We start from the raw sequence: 21,786 nt of genomic DNA, 5'->3' as shown, positions 1-21,786 counted from the left end.
CACTGGCACCACTGGGGATGCAGTGCAGTGAGTCCAGAGAGTGCACTGGCTCCACTGGGGATGCACTGCAGTGAGTCCAGAGAGTGCTCTGGCACCACTGGGGATGCAATGCAGTGAGTCCACAGAGTGCACTAGCACCACTGGGGATGCAGTGCAGTGAGTCCAGAGAGTGCACTGGCACCACTGGGGATGCAGTGCAGTGAGTCCAGAGAGTGCACTGGCAACACTGGGGATGCACTGCAGTGAGTCCAGAGAGTGCACTGGCACCACTGGGGATACAGTGCAGTGAGTCCAGAGTGTGCACTGGCACCACTGGGAATGCAGTGCAGTGAGTCCAGAGATCGCACTGGCACCACGGGGGATGCACTTCAGTGAGTCCAGAGAGTGCACTGGCACCACTGGGGATGCACTGCAGTGAGTCCAGAGAGTGCACTGGCACCACTGGGGATGCACTGAAGTGAGTCCAGAGAGTGCACTGGCACCACTGGGGATGCACTGCAGTGAGTCCAGAGAGTGCACTGGCACCACTGGGGATGCAGTGCAGTGAGTGCAGGGAGTGCACTGGCACCACTGGGGATGCAGTGCAGTGAGTCCAGAGAGTGCAGTGGCACCACTGGGGATGCAGTGCAGTGAGTCCAGAGAGTGCACTGGCACCACTGGGGATGCAGTGCAGTGAGTCCAGAGAGTGCTCTGGCACCACTGGGGATGCAGTGCAGTGAGTCCAGAGAGTGCACTGGCACCACTGGGGATGCAGTGCAGTGAGTCCAGAGAGTGCACTGGCACCAGTGGTGATGCACTGCAGTTACTCCAGAGAGTGCACTGGCACCACTGGGGATGCACTGCAGTGAGTCCAGACAGTGCACTGGCACCACTGGTGATGCACTGCAGTGAGTCCAGAGAGTGCACTGGCACCACTGAGAATGCCCTTTGGTGAGTCCAGAGAGTGCACTGGCACCACTGGTGATGCAGTATAGTGAGTCCAGTGAGTGCACTGGCACCACTGGGGATGCAGTGCAGTGAGTCCAGAGAGTGCACTGGCACCACTGGGGATGCACTGCAGTGAGTCCAGAGAGTGCACTGGCACCACTGATGATGCAGTACAGTGAGTCCAGAGAGTGCACTGGCACCACTGGGGATGCAGTGCAGTGAGTCCAGTGAGTGTACTGGCACCACTGGGGTTGCACTGCAGTGAGTCCAGAGAGTGCATTGGCACCAATTGGGATGCACTGCAGTGAGTCCAGAGAGTGCACTTGCACCACTGGGGATGCAGTGCAGTGAGTCCAGAGAGTGCACTGGCACCAATGGGGATGCACAGCAGTGTGTCCACAGAGTGCACTGGCACCACTGGGGATGCAGTACAGTGAGTCCAGAGAGTGCACTGGCACCACTGGGGATGCACTGCAGTGAGTCCAGAGAGTGCTCTGGCACCACTGGAGATGCAGTGCAGTGAGTCCAGAGAGTGCACTAGCACCACTGGGGATGCAGTGCAGTCAGTTCAGTGAGTGTACTGGCACCACTGGGGATGCCCTTCAGTGAGTCCAGAGAGTGCACTGGCACCACTGGGGATGCACTGCAGTGAGTCCACAGAGTGCACGGGCTCCACTGGGGATGCACTGCAGTGAGTCCAGAGAGTGCACTGGCACCACTGATGATGCAGTACAGTGAGTCCAGTGAGTGCACTGGCACCACTGGGGATGCAGTGCAGTGAGTCCAGTGAGTGTACTGGCACCACTGGGGTTGCACTGCAGTGAGTCCAGAGAGTGCATTGGCACCAATTGGGATGCACTGCAGTGAGTCCAGAGAGTGCACTTGCACCACTGGGGATGCAGTGCAGTGAGTCCAGAGATCGCACTGGCTCCACTGGGGATGCAGTGCAGTGAGTCCAGAGAGTGCTCTGGCACCACTGGGGATGCAGTGCAGTGAGTCCAGAGAGTGCACTGGCACCACTGGGGATGCAGTGCAGTGAGTCCAGAGAGTGCTCTGGCACCACTGGGGATGCAGTGCAGTGAGTCCAGAGAGTGCACTGGCACCACTGGGGATGCAGTGCAGTGAGTCCAGAGAGTGCACTGGCACCACTGGGGATGCGGTGCGGTGAGTCCAGAGAGTGCACTGGCAACACTGGGGATGCACTGCAGTGAGTCCAGAGAGTGCACTGGCACCACTGAGAATGCCCTTCAGTGAGTCCAGAGAGTGTACTGGCACCACTGGGGATGCACTTCAGTGAGTCCAGAGAGCGCACTGGCACCACTGGGGATGCAGTGCAGTGAGTCCAGAGAGTGCACTTGCACCACTGAGAATGCACTTCAGTGAGTCCAAAGAGTGCACTGGCACCACTGGGGATGCACTGCAGTGAGTCCAGAGAGTGCACTGGCACCACTGGGGATGCAGTGCAGTGAGTCCAGAGAGTGCACGGGCTCCACTGGGGATGCAGTGCAGTGAGTCCAGAGAGTGCACTGGCAACACCGGGGATGCAGTGCAGTGAGTCCAGAGAGTGCCCTGGCACCACTGGGCATGCAGTGCAGCAAGTCCAGAGAGTGCACTGGTACCACTGGGGATGCAGTGCAGTGAGTCCAGAGAGTGCCCTGGCACCACTGGGGATGCAGTGCAGTGAGTCCAGAGAGTGCACTGGCACCACTGGGGATGCAGTACAGTGAGTCCAGAGAGTGCACTGGCACTACTGGGGATGCACAGCAGTGAGTCCAGAGACTGCATTGGCACCACTGGGGATGCAGTGCAGTGAGTCCAGAGAGTGCACTGGTACCACTGGGGATGCAGTGCAGTGAGTCCAGAGAGTGCACTGGCACCACTGGGGATGCAGTGCAGTGAGTCCAGAGAGTGCACTGGCACCACTGGGGATGCACTGCAGTGAGTCCAGAGAGTTCACTGGCACCACTGGAGATGCACTTCAGTGAGTGCAGAGACTGCACTGGCACCACTGGGGATGCGGTGCAGTGAGTCCAGTGACTGTACTGGCACCACTGGTGATGCACTGCAGTGAGTCCAGAGAGTGCATTGGCACCACTTGGGATGCACTGCAGTGAGTCCAGAGAGTGCACTTGCACCACTGGGGATGCAGTGCAGTGAGTCCAGAGAGTGCACTGACACCACTGGGGATGCAGTGCAGTGAGTCCAGAGAGTGCACTGGCACCAATGGGGATGCACAGCAGTGAGTCCACAGAGTGCACTGGCACCACTGGGGATGCAGTGCAGTGAGTCCAGAGAGTGCTCTGGCACCACTGGAGATGCAGTGCAGTGAGTCCAGTGAGTGTACTGGCACCACTGGGGATGCACTGCAGTGAGTCCAGAGAGTGCATTGGCACCACTTGCGATGCACTGCAGTGAGTCCAGAGAGTGCACTTGCACCACTGGGGATGCGGTGCAGTGAGTCCACAGAGTGCCCTGGCACCACTGGGGATGCAGTGCAGTGAGTCCAGAGAGTGCACTGACACCAATGGGGATGCACAGCAGTGAGTCCAGAGAGTGCACTGGCACCACTGGGGATGCACTGCAGTGAGTCCAGAGAGTGCTCTGGCACCACTGGCGATGCAGTGCAGTGAGTCCAGAGAGTGCACTAGTACCACTGGGAATGCAGTGCAGTCAGTCCAGTGAGTGTACTGGCACCACTGGGGATGCACTGCAGTGAGTTCAGAGAGTGCACTGGCACCACTGAGAATGCACTTCAGTGAGTCCAGAGAGTGCACTGGCACCACTGGGGATGCACTGCAGTGAGTCCAGAGAGTGCACTGGCACCACTGGGGATGCAGTGCAGTGAGTCCAGAGAGTGCTCTGGCACCACTGGGGATGCACTTCAGTGAGTCCAGAGAGTGCACGGGCTCCACTGGGGATGCACTGCAGTGAGTCCACAGAGTGCACTGGCACCACCGGGGATGCAGTGCAGTGAGTCCAGAGAGTGCACTGGCACCACTGGGGATGCACTGCAGTGAGTCCAGAGACTGCTCTGGCACCACTGGCGATGCAGTGCAGTGAGTCCAGAGAGTGCCCTGGCACCACTGGGGATGCACTGCAGTGAGTCAAGAGATTGCACCTGCACCACTGGGGATGCACCTCAGTGAGTCCAGAGAGTGCACTGGCACCACTGGTGATGCACTGCAGTGAGTCCAGAGAATGCACTGGCACCACTGGGGATGCAGTGCAGTGAGTCCAGAGAGTGCACTGGCACCACTGGGGATGCAGTGCAGTGAGTCCAGAGAGTGCACTGGCACCAGAGGGAATGCACTTCAGTGAGTCCAGAGAGTGCACGGGCTCCACTGGGGATGCACTGCAGTGAGTCCAGAGAGTGCACTGGCACCACTGGGGATGCAGTGCAGTGAGTCCTGAGAGTGCACTGGCTCCACTGGGGATGCAGTGCAGTGAGTCCAGAGAGTGCTCTGGCACCACTGGGGATGCTATGCAGTGAGTCCACAGAGTGCACTAGCACCACTGGGGATGCAGTGCAGTCAGTCCAGAGAGTGCACTGGCAACACTGGGGATGCACTGCAGTGAGTCCAGAGAGTGCACTGGCACCACTGGGGATGCAGTGCAGTGAGTCCAGGGTATGCACTGGCACCTCTGGGAATGCAGTGCAGTGAGTCCAGAGATCGCACTGGCACCACGGGGGATGCACTTCAGTGAGTCCAGAGAGTGCACTGGCACCACTGGGGATGCACTGCAGTGAGTCCAGAGAGTGCACTGGCACCACTCGGGATGCACTGAAGTGAGTCCAGAGAGTGCACTGGCACCACTGGGGATGCACTGCAGTGAGTCCTGAGAGTGCACTGGCACCACTGGGGATGCAGTGCAGTGAGTGCAGGGAGTGCACTGGCACCACTGGGGATGCAGTGCAGTGAGTCCAGAGAGTGCAGTGGCACCACTGGGGATGCAGTGCAGTGAGTCCAGAGAGTGCACAGGCAGCACTGGGGATGCAGTGCAGTGAGTCCAGAGAGTGCTCTGGCACCACTGGGGATGCAGTGCAGTGAGTCCAGAGAGTGCACTGGCACCACTGGGGATGCAGTGCAGTGAGTCCAGAGAGTGCACTGGCACCACTGGTGATGCACTGCAGTTACTCCAGAGAGTGCACTGGCACCACTGGGGATGCACTGCAGTGAGTCCAGAGAGTGCACTGGCACCACTGGTGATGCACTGCAGTGAGTCCAGAGAGTGCACTGGCACCACTGAGAATGCCCTTTGGTGAGTCCAGAGAGTGCACTGGCACAACTGGTGATGCAGTATAGTGAGTCCAGTGAGTGCACTGGCACCACTGGGGATGCAGTGCAGTGAGTCCAGAGAGTGCACTGGCACCACTGGGGATGCACTGCAGTGAGTCCAGAGAGTGCACTGGCACCACTGATGATGCAGTACAGTGAGTCCAGTGAGTGCACTGGCACCACTGGGGATGTAGTGCAGTGACTCGAGAGAGTGCACTGGCACCACTTGGAATGCAGTGCAGTGAGTCCAGAGAGTGCACTGGCACCACTGGGGATGCAGTGCAGTGAGTCCAGAGAGTGCATTGACACCACTGGGGATGCAGTGCAGTGAGTCCAGAGAGTGCACTGGCACCACTGGGGATGCACTGCAGTGAGTCCACAGAGTGCACTGGTACCACTGGGGATGCAGTGCAGTGAGTCCAGAGAGTGCACTGGCACCACTGGGGATGCACTGCAGTGAGTCCAGAGAGTGCACTGGCACCACTGGGGATGCAGTGCAGTGAGTCCAGAGAGTGCACTGGCACCACTGGGGATGCAGTGCAGTGAGTCCAGAGAGTGCACTGGCACCACTGGGGATGCAGTGCAGTGAGTCCAGAGAGCGCACTGGCACCACTGGGGATGCACTGCAGTGAGTCCAGAGAGCGCACTGGCACCACTGGGGATGCACTGCAGTGAGTCCACAGAGTGCACTGGCACCACTGAGAATGCACTTCAGTGAGTCCAGAGAGTGCACTGGTACCACTGGGGATGCACTGCAGTGAGTCCAGAGAGTGCACTAGCACCACTGGCGATGCAGTGCAGTGAATCCAGTGAGTGCACTGGCACCACTGGGGATGAAGTGCAGTGAGTCAAGAGAGTGCACTGGCACCACTGGGGATGCACTGCAGTGAGCACAGAGAGTGCACTGGCACCACTGGGGATGCGGTGCCGGGAGTCCAGAGAGTGCACTGGCACCACTGGGGATGCAGTGCAGTGAGTCCAGAGAGTGCACTGGCACCACTGGGGATGCAGTGCAGTGAGTCCAGAGAGTGCACTGGCACCAGTGGGGATGCACTGCAGTGAGTCCAGAGAGTGCTCTGGCACCACTGGGGATGCAGTGCAGTGAGTCCAGAGAGTGCACTGGCACCACTGGGGATGCAGTGCAGTGAGTCCAGAGAGTGCACTGGCACCACTGGTGATGCACTGCAGTTACTCCAGAGAGTGCACTGGCACCACTGGGGATGCGGTGCGGTGAGTCCAGAGAGTGCACTGGCACCACTGGGGATGCACTGCAGTCAGTCCAGTGAGTGTACTGGCACCACTGGGGATGCACTGCAGTGAGTCCAGAGAGTGCACTGGCACCACTGAGAATGCCCTTCAGTGAGTCCAGGGAGTGCACTGGCACCACTGGTGATGCACTGCAGTGAGTCCAGAGAGTGCACTAGCACCACTGGGGATGCAGTGCAGTGAGTCCAGAGAGTGCACTGGCACCACTGGGGATGCACTTCAGTGAGTCCACAGAGTGCACTGGCACCACTGGGGATGCAGTGCAGTGAGTCCAGAGAGTGCACTGGCACCATTGGAGATGCAGTGCAGTGAGTCCAGAGAGTGCACTGGCAACACTGGGGATGCAGTGCAGTGAGTCCAGAGAGTGCACTGGCACCACTGGGGATGCAGTGCAGTGAGTCCAGAGAGTGCACTGGCACCACTGGGGATGCACTGCAGTGAGTCCAGAGCGTTCACTGGCACCACTGGAGATGCACTTCAGTGAGTGCAGAGACTGCACTGGCACCACTGGGGATGCAGTGCAGTGAGTCCAGTGAGTGTACTGGCACCACTGGTGATGCACTGCAGTGAGTCCAGAGAGTGCATTGGCACCACTTGCGATGCACTGCAGTGAGTCCAGAGAGTGCACTTGCACCACTGGGGATGCAGTGCAGTGAGTCCAGAGAGTGCCCTGGCACCACTGGGGATGCAGTGCAGTGAGTCCAGAGAGTGCACTGACACCAATGGGGATGCACAGCAGTGAGTCCAGAGAGTACACTGGCACCACTGGGGATGCACTGCAGTGAGTCCAGAGAGTGCTCTGGCACCACTGGCGATGCAGTGCAGTGAGTCCAGAGAGTGCACTAGCACCACTGGGAATGCAGTGCAGTCAGTCCAGTGAGTGTACTGGCACCACTGGGGATGCACTGCAGTGAGTTCAGAGAGTGCACTGGCACCACTGAGAATGCACTTCAGTGAGTCCAGAGAGTGCACTGGCACCACTGGGGATGCAGTGCAGTGAGTCCAGAGAGTGCACTGGCACCACTGGGGATGCAGTGCAGTGAGTCCAGAGACTGCTCTGGCACCACTGGGGATGCACTTCAGTGAGTCCAGAGAGTGCACGGGCTCCACTGGGGATGCACTGCAGTGAGTCCACAGAGTGCACTGGCACCACCGGGGATGCAGTGCAGTGAGTCCAGAGAGTGCACTGGCACCACTGGGGATGCACTGCAGTGAGTCCAGAGACTGCTCTGGCACCACTGGCGATGCAGTGCAGTGAGTCCAGAGAGTACACTGGCACCACTGGGGATGCACTGCAGTGAGTCAAGAGATTGCACCTGCACCACTGGGGATGCACCTCAGTGAGTCCAGAGAGTGCACTGGCACCACTGGTGATGCACTGCAGTGAGTCCAGAGAATGCACTGGCACCACTGGGGATGCAGTGCAGTGAGTCCAGAGAGTGCACTGGCACCACTGGGGATGCAGTGCAGTGAGTCCAGAGAGTGCACTGGCACCAGAGGGAATGCACTTCAGTGAGTCCAGAGAGTGCACGGGCTCCACTGGGGATGCACTGCAGTGAGTCCAGAGAGTGCACTGGCACCACTGGGGATGCAGTGCAGTGAGTCCAGAGAGTGCAAAGGCTCCACTGGGGATGCAGTGCAGTGAGTCCAGAGAGTGCTCTGGCACCACTGGGGATGCAATGCAGTGAGTCCACAGAGTGCACTAGTACCACTGGGGATGCAGTGCAGTGAGTCCAGAGAGTGCACTGGCACCACTGGGGATGCACTGCAGTGAGTCCAGAGAGTGCACTGGCACCACTGGGGATGCAGTGCAGTGAGTCCAGGGTATGCACTGGCACCTCTGGGAATGCAGTGCAGTGAGTCCAGAGATCGCACTGGCACCACGGGGGATGCACTTCAGTGAGTCCAGAGAGTGCACTTGCACCACTGGGGATGCACTGCAGTGAGTCCAGAGAGTGCACTGGCACCACTGGGGATGCACTGAAGTGAGTCCAGAGAGTGCACTGGCACCACTGGGGATGCACTGCAGTGAGTCCTGAGAGTGCACTGGCACCACTGGGGATGCAGTGCAGTGAGTCCAGAGAGTGCAGTGGCACCACTGGGGATGCAGTGCAGTGAGTCCAGAGAGTGCACAGGCAGCACTGGGGATGCAGTGCAGTGAGTCCAGAGAGTGCTCTGGCACCACTGGGGATGCAGTGCAGTGAGTCCAGAGAGTGCACTGGCACCACTGGGGATGCAGTGCAGTGAGTCCAGAGAGTGCACTGGCACCACTGGTGATGCACTGCAGTTACTCCAGAGAGTGCACTGGCACCACTGTGGATGCACTGCAGTGAGTCCAGAGAGTGCACTGGCACCACTGGTGATGCACTGCAGTGAGTCCAGAGAGTGCACTGGCACCACTGAGAATGCCCTTTGGTGAGTCCAGAGAGTGCACTGGCACCACTGGTGATGCAGTATAGTGAGTCCAGTGAGTGCACTGGCACCACTGGGGATGCAGTGCAGTGAGTCCAGAGAGTGCACTGGCACCACTGGGGATGCACTGCAGTGAGTCCAGAGAGTGCACTGGCACCACTGATGATGCAGTACAGTGAGTCCAGTGAGTGCACTGGCACCACTGGGGATGTAGTGCAGTGACTCGAGAGAGTGCACTGGCACCACTTGGGATGCAGTGCAGTGAGTCCAGAGAGTGCACTGGCACCACTGGGGATGCAGTGCAGTGAGTCCAGAGAGTGCATTGGCACCACTGGGGATGCAGTGCAGTGAGTCCAGAGAGTGCACTGGCACCACTGGGGATGCACTGCAGTGAGTCCACAGAGTGCACTGGTACCACTAGGGATGCAGTGCAGTGAGTCCAGAGAGTGCACTGGCACCACTGGGGATGCACTGCAGTGAGTCCAGAGAGTGCACTGGCACCACTGGGGATGCAGTGCAGTGAGTCCAGAGAGTGCACTGGCACCACTGGGGATGCAGTGCAGTGAGTCCAGAGAGTGCACTGGCACCACTGGGGATGCAGTGCAGTGAGTCCAGAGAGTGCACTGGCACCACTGGGGATGCACTGCAGTGAGTCCAGAGAGCGCACTGTCACCACTGGGGATGCACTGCAGTGAGTCCACAGAGTGCACTGGCACCACTGAGAATGCACTTCAGTGAGTCCAGAGAGTGCACTGGTAAAACTGGGGATGCACTGCAGTGAGTCCAGAGAGTGCACTAGCACCACTGGCGATGCAGTGCAGTGAATCCAGTGAGTGCACTGGCACCACTGGGGATGCAGTGCAGTGAGTCAAGAGAGTGCACTGGCACCACTGGGGATGCACTGCAGTGAGCACAGAGCGTGCACTGGCACCACTGGGGATGCGGTGCCGGGAGTCCAGAGAGTGCACTGGCACCACTGGGGATGCAGTGCAGTGAGTCCAGAGAGTGCACTGGCACCACTGGGGATGCACTTCAGTGAGTCCACAGAGTGCACTGGCACCACTGGGGATGCAGTGCAGTGAGTCCAGAGAGTGCACTGGCACCATTGGAGATGCAGTGCAGTGAGTCCAGAGAGTGCACTGGCAACACTGGGGATGCAGTGCAGTGAGTCCAGAGAGTGCACTGGCACCACTGGGGATGCAGTGCAGTGAGTCCAGAGAGTGCACTGGCACCACTGGGGATGCACTGCAGTGAGTCCAGAGCGTTCACTGGCACCACTGGAGATGCACTTCAGTGAGTGCAGAGACTGCACTGGCACCACTGGGGATGCAGTGCAGTGAGTCCAGTGAGTGTACTGGCACCACTGGGGATGCACTGCAGTGAGTCCAGAGAGTGCATTGGCACCACTTGCGATGCACTGCAGTGAGTCCAGAGAGTGCACTTGCACCACTGGGGATGCAGTGCAGTGAGTCCAGAGAGTGCCCTGGCACCACTGGGGATGCAGTGCAGTGAGTCCAGAGAGTGCACTGACACCAATGGGGATGCACAGCAGTGAGTCCAGAGAGTACACTGGCACCACTGGGGATGCACTGCAGTGAGTCCAGAGAGTGCTCTGGCACCACTGGCGATGCAGTGCAGTGAGTCCAGAGAGTGCACTAGCACCACTGGGAATGCAGTGCAGTCAGTCCAGTGAGTGTACTGGCACCACTGGGGATGCACTGCAGGGAGTTCAGAGAGTGCACTGGCACCACTGAGAATGCACTTCAGTGAGTCCAGAGAGTGCACTGGCACCACTGGGGATGCACTGCAGTGAGTCCAGAGAGTGCACTGGCACCACTGGGGATGCAGTGCAGTGAGTCCAGAGAGTGCACTGGCACCACTGGGGATGCACTTCAGTGAGTCCAGAGAGTGCACGGGCTCCACTGGGGATGCACTGCAGTCAGTCCACAGAGTGCACTGGCACCACCGGGGATGCAGTGCAGTGAGTCCAGAGAGTGCACTGGCACCACTGGGGATGCACTGCAGTGAGTCCAGAGACTGCTCTGGCACCACTGGCGATGCAGTGCAGTGAGTCCAGAGAGTACACTGGCACCACTGGGGATGCACTGCAGTGAGTCAAGAGATTGCACCTGCACCACTGGGGATGCACCTCAGTGAGTCCAGAGAGTGCACTGGCACCACTGGTGATGCACTGCAGTGAGTCCAGAGAATGCACTGGCACCACTGGGGATGCAGTGCAGTGAGTCCAGAGAGTGCACTGGCACCAGTGGGGATGCAGTGCAGTGAGTCCAGAGAGTGCACTGGCACCAGAGGGAATGCACTTCAGTGAGTCCAGAGAGTGCACGGGCTCCACTGGGGATGCACTGCAGTGAGTCCAGAGAGTGCACTGGCACCACTGGGGATGCAGTGCAGTGAGTCCAGAGAGTGCACTGGCTCCACTGGGGATGCAGTGCAGTGAGTCCAGAGAGTGCTCTGGCACCACTGGGGATGCAATGCAGTGAGTCCACAGAGTGCACTAGTACCACTGGGGATGCAGTGCAGTGAGTCCAGAGAGTGCACTGGCAACACTGGGGATGCACTGCAGTGAGTCCAGAGAGTGCACTGGCACCACTGGGGATGCAGTGCAGTGAGTCCAGGGTATGCACTGGCACCTCTGGGAATGCAGTGCAGTGAGTCCAGAGATCGCACTGGCACCACGGGGGATGCACTTCAGTGAGTCCAGAGAGTGCACTGGCACCACTGGGGATGCACTGCAGTGAGTCCAGAGAGTGCACTGACACCACTGGGGATGCACTGAAGTGAGTCCAGAGAGTGCACTGGCACCACTGGGGATGCACTGCAGTGAGTCCTGAGAGTGCACTGGCACCACTGGGGATGCAGTGCAGTGAGTGCAGGGAGTGCACTGGCACCACTGGGGATGCAGTGCAGTGAGTCCAGAGAGTGCAGTGGCACCACTGGGGATGCAGTGCAGTGAGTCCAGAGAGTGCACAGGCAGCACTGGGGATGCAGTGCAGTGAGTCCAGATTGTGCTCTGGCACCACTGGGGATGCAGTGCAGTGAGTCCAGAGAGTGCACTGGCACCACTGGGGATGCAGTGCAGTGAGTCCAGAGAGTGCACTGGCACCACTGGTGATGCACTGCAGTTACTCCAGAGAGTGCACTGGCACCACTGGGGATGCACTGCAGTGAGTCCAGAGAGTGCACTGGCACCACTGGTGATGCACTGCAGTGAGTCCAGAGAGTGCACTGGCACCACTGAGAATGCCCTTTGGTGAGTCCAGAGAGTGCACTGGCACCACTGGGGATGCACTGCAGTGAGTCCAGAGAGTGCACTGGCACCACTGATGATGCAGTACAGTGAGTCCAGTGAGTGCACTGGCACCACTGGGGATGTAGTGCAGTGACTCGAGAGAGTGCACTGGCACCACTTGGGATGCAGTGCAGTGAGTCCAGAGAGTGCACTGGCACCACTGGGGATGCAGTGCAGTGAGTCCAGAGAGTGCATTGGCACCACTGGGGATGCAGTGCAGTGAGTCCAGAGAGTGCACTGGCACCACTGGGGATGCACTGCAGTGAGTCCACAGAGTGCACTGGTACCACTGGGGATGCAGTGCAGTGAGTCCAGAGAGTGCACTGGCACCACTGGGGATGCACTGCAGTGAGTCCAGAGAGTGCACTGGCACCACTGGGGATGCAGTGCAGTGAGTCCAGAGAGTGCACTGGCACCACTGGGGATGCAGTGCAGTGAGTCCAGAGAGTGCACTGGCAGCACTGGGGATGCAGTGCAGTGAGTCCAGAGAGTGCACTGGCACCACTGGGGATGCACTGCAGTGAGTCCAGAGAGCGCACTGGCACCACTGGGGATGCACTGCAGTGAGTCCACAGAGTGCACTGGCACCACTGAGAATGCACTTCAGTGAGTCCAGAGAGTGCACTGGTACCACTGGGGATGCACTGCAGTGAGTCCAGAGAGTGCACTAGCACCTCTGGCGATGCAGTGCAGTGAATCCAGTGAGTGCACGGGCTCCACTGGGGATGCAGTGCAGTGAGTCAAGAGAGTGCACTGGCACCACTGGGGATGCACTGCAGTGAGCACAGAGAGTGCACTGGCACCACTGGGGATGCGGTGCCGGGAGTCCAGAGAGTGCACTGGCACCACTGGGGATGCAGTGCAGTGAGTCCAGAGAGTGCACTGGCACCACTGGGGATGCACTGCAGTGAGTCCAGAGAGTGCACTGGCACCACTGGGGATGCACTGCAGTGAGTCCAGAGAGTGCTCTGGCACCACTGGGGATGCAGTGCAGTGAGTCCAGAGAGTGCACTGGCACCACTGGGGATGCAGTGCAGTGAGTCCAGAGAGTGCACTGGCACCACTGGGGATGCACTGCAGTTACTCCAGAGAGTGCACTGGCACCACTGGGGATGCGGTGCGGTGAGTCCAGAGAGTGCACTGGCACCACTGGGGATGCAGTGCAGTCAGTCCAGTGAGTGTACTGGCACCACTGGGGATGCACTGCAGTGAGTCCAGAGAGTGCACTGGCACCACTGAGAATGCCCTTCAGTGAGTCCAGGGAGTGCACTGGCACCACTGGGGATGCACTGCAGTGAGTCCAGAGAGTGCACTGGCACCACTGGGGATGCAGTGCAGTGACTCCAGAGAGTGCACTGGCACCACTGGGGATGCACTTCAGTGAGTCCAGAGAGTGCACTGGCACCACTGGGGATGCAGTGCAGTGAGTCCAGAGAGTGCATTGGCACCACTGGGGATGCAGTGCAGTGAGTCCAGAGAGTGCACTGGCACCACTGGGGATGCACTGCAGTGAGTCCACAGAGTGCACTGGTACCACTGGGGATGCAGTGCAGTGAGTCAAGAGAGTGCACTGGCACCACTGGGGATGCACTGCAGTGAGCCCAGAGAGTGCACTGGCACCACTGGGGATGCGGTGCCGGGAGTCCAGAGAGTGCACTGGCACCACTGGGGATGCAGTGCAGTGAGTCCAGAGAGTGCTCTGGCACCACTGGGGATGCAGTGCAGTGAGTCCAGAGAGTGCACTGGCACCACTGGGGATGCGGTGCGGTGAGTCCAGAGAGTGCACTGGCACCACTGGAGATGCAGTGCAGTCAGTCCACAGAGTGTACTGGCACCACTGTGGATGCACTGCAGTGAGTCCAGAGAGTGCACTGGCACCACTGAGAATGCCCTTCAGTGAGTCCAGAGAGTGCACTGGCACCACTGGGGATGCACTGCAGTGAGTCCAGTGAGTGCACTGGCACCACTGGGGATGCAGTGCAGTGAGTCCAGAGAGTGCACTGGCACCACTGGGGATGCACTTCAGTGAGTCCAGAGAGTGCACGCGCTCCACTGGGGATGCAGTACAGTGAGTCCAGAGAGTGCACTGGCACCACTGGGGATGCAGTGCAGTGAGTCCAGAGAGTGCACTGACACCACTGGGGATGCAGTGCAGTGAGCCCAGAGAGTGCACTTGCACCAGAGGGTATGCAGTGCAGTGAGTCCAGTGAGTGCACTGGCACCACTGGGGATGCAGTGCAGTGAGTGCAGAGAGTGCACTGGCACCACTGGACATGCAGTGCAGTGAGTCCAGAGAGTGCACTGGCAATACTGGGGATGCAGTGCAGTGAGTCCAGAGAGTGCACTGGCACCACTGGGGATGCAGTGCAGTGAGTCCAGAGAGTGCTCTGGCACCACTGGGGATGCACTGAAGTGAGTCCAGAGAGTGCACTAGCACCACTGGGAATGCAGTACAGTGAGTCCAGTGAGTGCACTGGCACCACTGGGGATGTAGTGCAGTAACTCGAGAGAGTGCACTGGCACCACTGGGGATGCAGTGCAGTGAGTCCAGAGAGTGCACTGGTACCACTTGAGATGCAGTGCAGTGAGTCCAGTGAGTGCACTGGCACCACTGGGGATGCAGTGCAGTGAGTCCAGAGAGTGCATTGGCACCACTGGGGATGCAGTGCAGTGAGTCCAGAGAGTGCACTGGCACCACTGGGGATGTACTGCAGTCACTCCAGAGAGTGCACTGGCACCACTGATGATGCAGTACAGTGAGTCCAGTGAGCGCACTGGCACCACTGGGGATGTAGTGCAGTGACTCGAGAGAGTGCACTGGCACCACAGGTGATGCAGTGCAGTGAGTCCAGAGAGTGCACTGGCACCACTTGGGATGCAGTGCAGTGAGTCCAGAGAGTGCACTGGCACCACTGGGGATGCAGTGCAGTGAGTCCAGAGAGTGCATTGGCACCACTGGGGATGCAGTGCAGTGAGTCCAGAGAGTTCACTGGCACCACTGGGGATGCACTGCTGTGAGTCCAGAGAGTGCACTGGCAGCAGTGGGGATGCACTGCAGTGAGTCCAGAGAGTGCACTGGCACCACTGGGGATGCACTGCAGTGAGTCCAGAGAGTGCAGTGGCACCACTGGGGATGCAGTGCAGTGAGTCCAGAGAGTGCACTGGCACCACTGGGGATGCACTGCAGTGAGTCCAGAGAGTGCACTGGCACCACTGGGGATGCAGTGCAGTGAGTCCAGAGAGTGCACTGGCACCACTGGCGATGCAGTGCAGTGAGTCCAGAGAGTGCACTGGCACCACTGGGGATGCACTGCAGTGAGTCCAGAGAGCGCACTGGCACCACTGGAGATGCACTGCAGTGAGTCCACAGAGTGCACTGGAACCACTGAGAATGCACTTCAGTGAGTCCAGAGAGTGCACTGGCACCACTGGGGATGCACTGCAGTGAGTCCAGAGAGTGCACTAGCACCACTGGGGAATGCACTGCAGTGAGTCCAGTGAGTACACTGGCACCACTTGGGATGCAGTGCAGTGAGTCAAGAGAGTGCACTGGCACGACTGGTGATGCACTGCAGTGAGCCCAGAGAGTGCACTGGCACCACTGGGGATGCACTGCAGTGAGTCCAGAGAGTGCACTGGCACCACTCAGGGTGCAGTGCGGTGAGTCCAGAGAATGCACTGGCACCAATGGGGATGCAGTGCAGTGAGTCCAGAGAGCGCACTGGCTCCACTGGGGATGCAGTGCAGTCAGTCCTGTGAGTGTACTGGCACCACTGGGGATGCAGTGCAGTGAGTCCAGAGAGTGCACTGGCACCACTGAGAATGCACTTCAGTGAGTCCAGAGAGTGCAGTGGCACCACTGGGGATGCACTGCAGTGAGTCCAGAGAGTGCACTGGTACCACTGGGGATGCAGTGCACTGAGTCCAGAGAGTGCACTGGCACCACTGGGGATGCACTTCAGTGACTCCACAGAGTGCACGGGCTCCACTGGGGATGCAGTGCAGTGAGTTCAGAGAGTGCACTGGCACCACTGGGGATGCAGTGCAGTGAGTCCAGAGAGTGCACTGACACCACTGGGGATGCAGTGCAGTGAGTCCAGAGAGTGCACTGGCACCACTGGGGATGCAGTGCAGTGAGTCCAGAGAGTGCACTGGCACCACTGGGGATGCAGTGTAGTGAGTGCAGAGAGTGCACTGTGAACACTGGGGATGCAGTGCAATGAGTCCAGAGAGTGCACTGGCACCACTGGGGATGCAGTGCAGTGAGTCCAGAGTGTGCACTGGCACCACTGGGGATGCACTGCAGTGAGTCCAGAGATTGCACTGGCACCACTGGGGATGCACATCAGTGAGTCCAGAGAGTGCACTGGCACCACTGGTGATGCACTGCAGTGAGTCCAGAGAATGCACTGGCACCACTGGGGATGCAGTGCAGTGAGTCCAGAGAGTGCACTGGCACCACTGGGGATGCAGTGCAGTGAGTCCAGAGAGTGCACTGGCACCACTGGGGATGCACTGCAGTGAGTCCAGAGAGTGCACTGGCACCACTGGGGATGCACTGCAGTGAGTCCAGAGAGTGCACTGTCACCACTGGGTCTGCAGTACAGTGAGTCCACAGAGTGCACTGGTACCAGTGGGGATGCTGTACAGTGAGTCCAGAGAGTGCAGTGGCTCCACTGGGCATGCAGTGCAGTGAGTCCAGAGAGTGCACTGGCACCACTGGGGATGCACTTCAGTGACTCCAGAGAGTGCACTGGCACCACTGGGGATGCAGTGCAGTGAGTCCAAAGACTTCACTGGCAAAACTGGGGATGCAGTGCAGTGAGTCCAGAGAGTGCACTGGCACCACTGGGGATGCAGTGCAGTGAGTCCAGAGATTGCACTGGCACCACCGGGGCTGCAGTGCAGTGAGTCCAGAGAGTGCACTGGCACCACTGGGGATGCACTGCAGTGAGTCCAGAGAGTGCACTGGCACCACTGGTGATGCAGTACAGTGAGTCCAGAGAGTGCACTGGCACCACTGGGGATGCACTGCAGTGAGTCCAGAGAGTGCACTGGCACCACTGGGGATGCACTACAGTGAGTCCAGAGATTGCACTGGCACCACTGGGGATGCAGTGCACTGAGTCCAGAGAGTGCACTGGCACCACTGGGGATGCAGTGCATTGAGTCCAGAGAGTGCACTGGCACAACTGGGGATGCACTTCAGTGAGTCCAGAGAGTGCACTGACACCACTGGGGATGCAGTCCAGTGAGTCCAGAGAGTGCACTGGCACCACTGGGGATGCAGTGCAGTGAGTCCAGAGAGTGCTCTGGCACCACTGGGGATGCACTGCAGTGAGTCCAGAGAGTACACTGGCACCACTGGGGATGCAGTGCAGTGAGTCCAGAGAGTTCACTGGCACCGCTGGGGATGCAGTCCAGTGTGTCCAGTGAGTGCACTGGCACCACTGGGGATGCAGTGCAGTGACTGCAGAGAGTACACTGGCACCACCGGGGATTCACTGCAGTGAGTCCAGAGAGTGCACTGGCACCACCTGTGATGCAGTGCAGTGAGTACAGTGAGTGCACTGGCACCACTGGGGATGCAGTGCTGTGACTCCAGAGAGCGCACTGGCACCACTGGGGATGCAGTGCAGTCAGTCCAGTGAGTGCACTGGCACCACTGGGGGTGCAGTACAGTGAGTCCAGAGAGTGCACTGGCACCACTGGGGATGCAGTGCAGTGAATCCAGAGAGTGCACTGGCACCACTGGTGATGCACTGCAGTTACTCCAGAGAGTGCACTGGCACCACTGGGAATGCAGTGCTGTGACTCCAGAGAGCGCACTGGCACCACTGGGGATGCAGTGCAGTCAGTCCAGAGAGTGCACTGGCACCACTGGTGATGCACTGCAGTGAGTCCAGAGAGTGCACTGGCACCACTGAGAATGCCCTTTGGTGAGTCCAGAGAGTGCACTGGCACCACTGGTGATGCAGTATAGTGAGTCCAGTGAGTGCACTGGCACCACTGGGGATGCAGTGCAGTGAGTCCAGTGAGTGCACTGGCACCACTGGGGATGCAGTGCAGTGAGTCCAGAGAGTGCACTGGCACCACTGGGGATGCACTGCAGTGAGCACAGAGAGTGCACTGGCACCACTGGGGATGCAGTGCAGTGAGTCCAAAGACTTCACTGGCACCACTGGGGATGCAGTGCAGTGAATCCAGAGAGTGCACTGGCACCACTGGGGATGCAGTGAAGTGAGTGCAGAGAGTGCACTGGCACCACTGGGGATGCACTGCAGTGAGTCCAGAGAGTGCACTGGCACCACTGGGGATGCACTACAGTGAGTCCAGAGAGTGCACTGGCACCACTGGGGATGCAGTGCAGTGAGTCCAGAGAGTGCACTGGCACCACTGGGGATGCAGTGCAGTGAGTCCAGTGAGTGTACTGGCACCACTGGGGATGCACTTCAGTGAGCCCAGAGAGTGCACTGGCACCACTGAGAATGCACTTCACTGAGTCCAGAGAGTGCACTGGCACCACTGGGGATGCACTGCAGTGAGTCCAGAGAGTGCACTAGCACCACTGGGGATGCAGTGCAGTGAATCCTGTGAGCACACTGGCACCACTGGGGATGCAGAGCAGTGAGTCCAGAGATTGCACTGGCACCACTGGGGATGCAGTGCAGTGAGTGCAGAGAGTGCACTGGCACCACTGGGGATGCACTTCAGTGAGTTCAGAGAGTGCACTTGCACCACTGGGGATGGGTTTCAAGCCAACTGCATTAACCGCTCATGCTTCTTTCTTATGAGACGTTAGTAAACCAATTACATAGCCTTGTCAAGACTAAATCACAGGTAAAAATCCTGTACATCTCATGTGGCCAACCACTCCCAACTAGGATTCCAAGAACCAGGAGGTTCGGTGAAAATAGGGCTAGTGCTATTAGAGGGGTGATTATTAGGGTAAGCCCTAAGCTGTCTTTAATGGAGAAGTATGGGTGGAATGGGATTTTGTCGCAGTCTGATACGATTCCTAGTGGGTTATTTGAGCCTGATTCGTGTAGGAAGGTTAGGTGGACTAAGGTGATTCCTGCAATTAGGAAGGGCAGTAGGAAGTGGATGGCGAAGAATCGGGTTAAGGTTGGATTGTCTACTGAGAATCCTCCTCAGGCTCATTCTACTAGAGTTTGCCCAATGTACGGGATGGCTGAGAATAGGTTGGTGATTACGGTGGCCCCTCAGAATGACATTTGTCCTCATGGTAGGACATACCCTTCGAAGGCAGTTGCTATTAGGGTGAGTAGGAGGATTACTCCTGTGTTTCAGGTTTCTTTGTATAGGTAGGAGCCGTAGTAGAGGCCTCGTCCGATGTGTAAGTAGATGCAGATAAAGAAGAGCGAAGCACCGTTGGCGTGGAGGTTGCGGATGAGCCATCCGTACTGGACGTCTCGGCATGTGTGAGCTACTGAGGAGAAGGCGAGTGAAGTGTCTGCGGTGTAGTGTATGGCTAGTAGCAGGCCTGTTAGGATTTGTGTGGCTAAGCAGATGGCTAGAAGGGAGCCGAAGTTTCATCAGGCAGAGATGTTGGAGGGGGCGGGTAGGTCGATTAGGGAGTTGTTGATTATTTTTAGTAGGGGATGGGATTTGCGGATGTTAGGGGCCATTAGTGAGTCTGTGTGTTATTAGGATTATTACCAGGATGGAGAGGGCGAAGGATCCTAGGTAGGCCTTAATTAGCCCTGTGTGTATTGAGGTTGCGGCTTTGCTTGCGGCTACTTGTAGTTCAGCAAGGCCCTCTGGCCCTATTTTTTTGAGTCAGGAGAGGTCGATCAAGTGTAGGGCAATGTTTTGTCCCTTTTCTAGTAGGTTTTTGGAGAAGAATCGGTGTACTAGGGGGTTGAAGTACCCTAATGCAGAGGAGAAGTTTATGAGGGGGTTTGGTTTGGGGTGAGTGAGGGTGTGTGTTATGTTCGATAGTTCTAGGGCTAGGATGATTCCTAGGATTGTTATGAGGATGGCAGCGGTTTTGGTGATAAGGGGTATGGTTATTGGGGGGGTTTTGGTTGGTGTGATGAAAGAGGTAATGATTATTCCTGCTGTAATGCTGCCTAGGGCGAGTCGGGTTAGGGGGGCGGTGATTAGTGGGTTGTTTTCGTTTATTGATACTATTGGGGGGATTCGGGTTTGTCCAGCTTGGACTAGGATGGTTATGCGGATGCTGTAGGTTGCGGTGAATGCTGTGGCTATAAGGGTTAGGAGTAGGGCTCAAGTATTTAGGTATGATGTGTTTAAGCTTTCGATGATGAGGTCTTTTGAGTAGAATCCGGCTAGGAATGGGGTTCCTATCAGCGCCAGGTTTCCGATGGTTAGGCAGGAAGTAGTGACTGGGAGTATTTTCTGTAGGCCTCCTATCTTTCGGATATCTTGTTCTCCGTTTAGGTTGTGGATGATAGACCCTGAGCATAGGAATAGTATGGCTTTAAAGAAGGCATGGGTTGAGATGTGTAGGAAGGCTAGTTGTGGGAGGTTTAGTCCGATAGTGACTATTATTAGTCCTAGTTGGCTGGATGTTGAGAAAGCAATGATTTTTTTGATGTCATTTTGGGTTAGGGCGCATGTGGCAGCGAATAGGGTTGATAGAGCACCTAGGCATAGGCAGGCAGTTAGGGCTGTCTGGTTGGTGGCTAGCAGGGGGTGCATGCGGATGAGCAGGAAGATTCCGGCTACTACTATGGTACTGGAGTGCAGTAGGGCTGATACTGGGGTGGGGCCTTCTATTGCTGCGGGCAGTCATGGGTGGAGTCCAAATTGGGCGGATTTTCCTGCGGCTGCGAGGATTAATCCTATGAGGGGGAGGATTGGGGTTTGGTGGGGGTGTACGGCTTGTTGGATCTCTCAGGTGTTGAATGTTGAAGCTAGTCATGCTATGCTCAGGATCAGTCCGATGTCTCCGATTCGGTTGTAGATTACGGCTTGTAGGGCGGCGGTGTTGGCATCTGCTCGGCCTTGTCATCAGCCGATGAGAAGGAAGGACATGATTCGTACTCCTTCCCAGCCTACGAATAGGAGGAATATGTTGTTTGCGGTTGTTAGGAGGAGTATGGCGACTAGGAATGTCAGTAGGTAGGTGAAAAATTTTGTTACGTATGGCTCTGAGGCCATGTATCATATGGCGAATTGTAGGATTGATCATGTTACAAATAGGGCGATTGGAAGAAATGTTATTGAGTATTGGTCTATTTTTAGGCTCAGGGGGATTTTAAAGTTTATAATGAATTTTCACTCCCAGTGGCAGGTGACAGATTCTACTCCCGAGTAGATGAATGCGGTTGTAGGGGCTAGGCTAATTAGGAATGCGGTTTTAACAGCGCGGGTGGTGGCTTGTGGGGTGTTTTTAAAGTTTTTAAATAGAAATGGCAGGATGATTGGGGTTAGGAGGATTGTCAGCGTGAGTAGTGTGAGGGAGTTGATTAGTAGTGTGGGGTTCACTACTTTTACTTGGATTTGCACCAAGATGGGTGGTTCCTAAGACCAGTGGATTGCTGTTATCCTTTAAAAGTAAGGGGGCTGAGGTTTTAGGCTCAGATGTAAGAGTTAGCAGCTCTTGTT

At 57.4% G+C, this 21,786-nt stretch overlaps 2 long non-coding RNA genes across 5 annotated transcripts in view; one reads left to right on the top strand and one right to left on the bottom strand.

Moving 5' to 3' along the window:
- The window catches only part of LOC308187504, a 535,540-nt gene that overhangs the window by 507,973 nt on the left and 5,781 nt on the right, over window positions 1–21,786 (bottom strand). The window lies entirely within an intron of this gene.
- LOC308187508 overlaps window positions 18,956–21,786 on the top strand; it is a 233,129-nt gene continuing 230,298 nt past the window's right edge. The window contains exon 1 of the long non-coding RNA XR_013944747.1: window positions 18,956–19,190. This is a non-coding gene — a long non-coding RNA (uncharacterized lncRNA). The remainder of the gene's footprint in view (window positions 19,191–21,786) is intronic.

This window comes from Anser brachyrhynchus (assembly GCF_964034855.1).
Source record: "Anser brachyrhynchus genome assembly, chromosome: 1".
Taxonomy (NCBI): domain Eukaryota; kingdom Metazoa; phylum Chordata; class Aves; order Anseriformes; family Anatidae; genus Anser; species Anser brachyrhynchus.
Note: the sequence above shows the minus strand (reverse complement) of the source record. Positions and strands in the feature narration are given on the sequence as shown.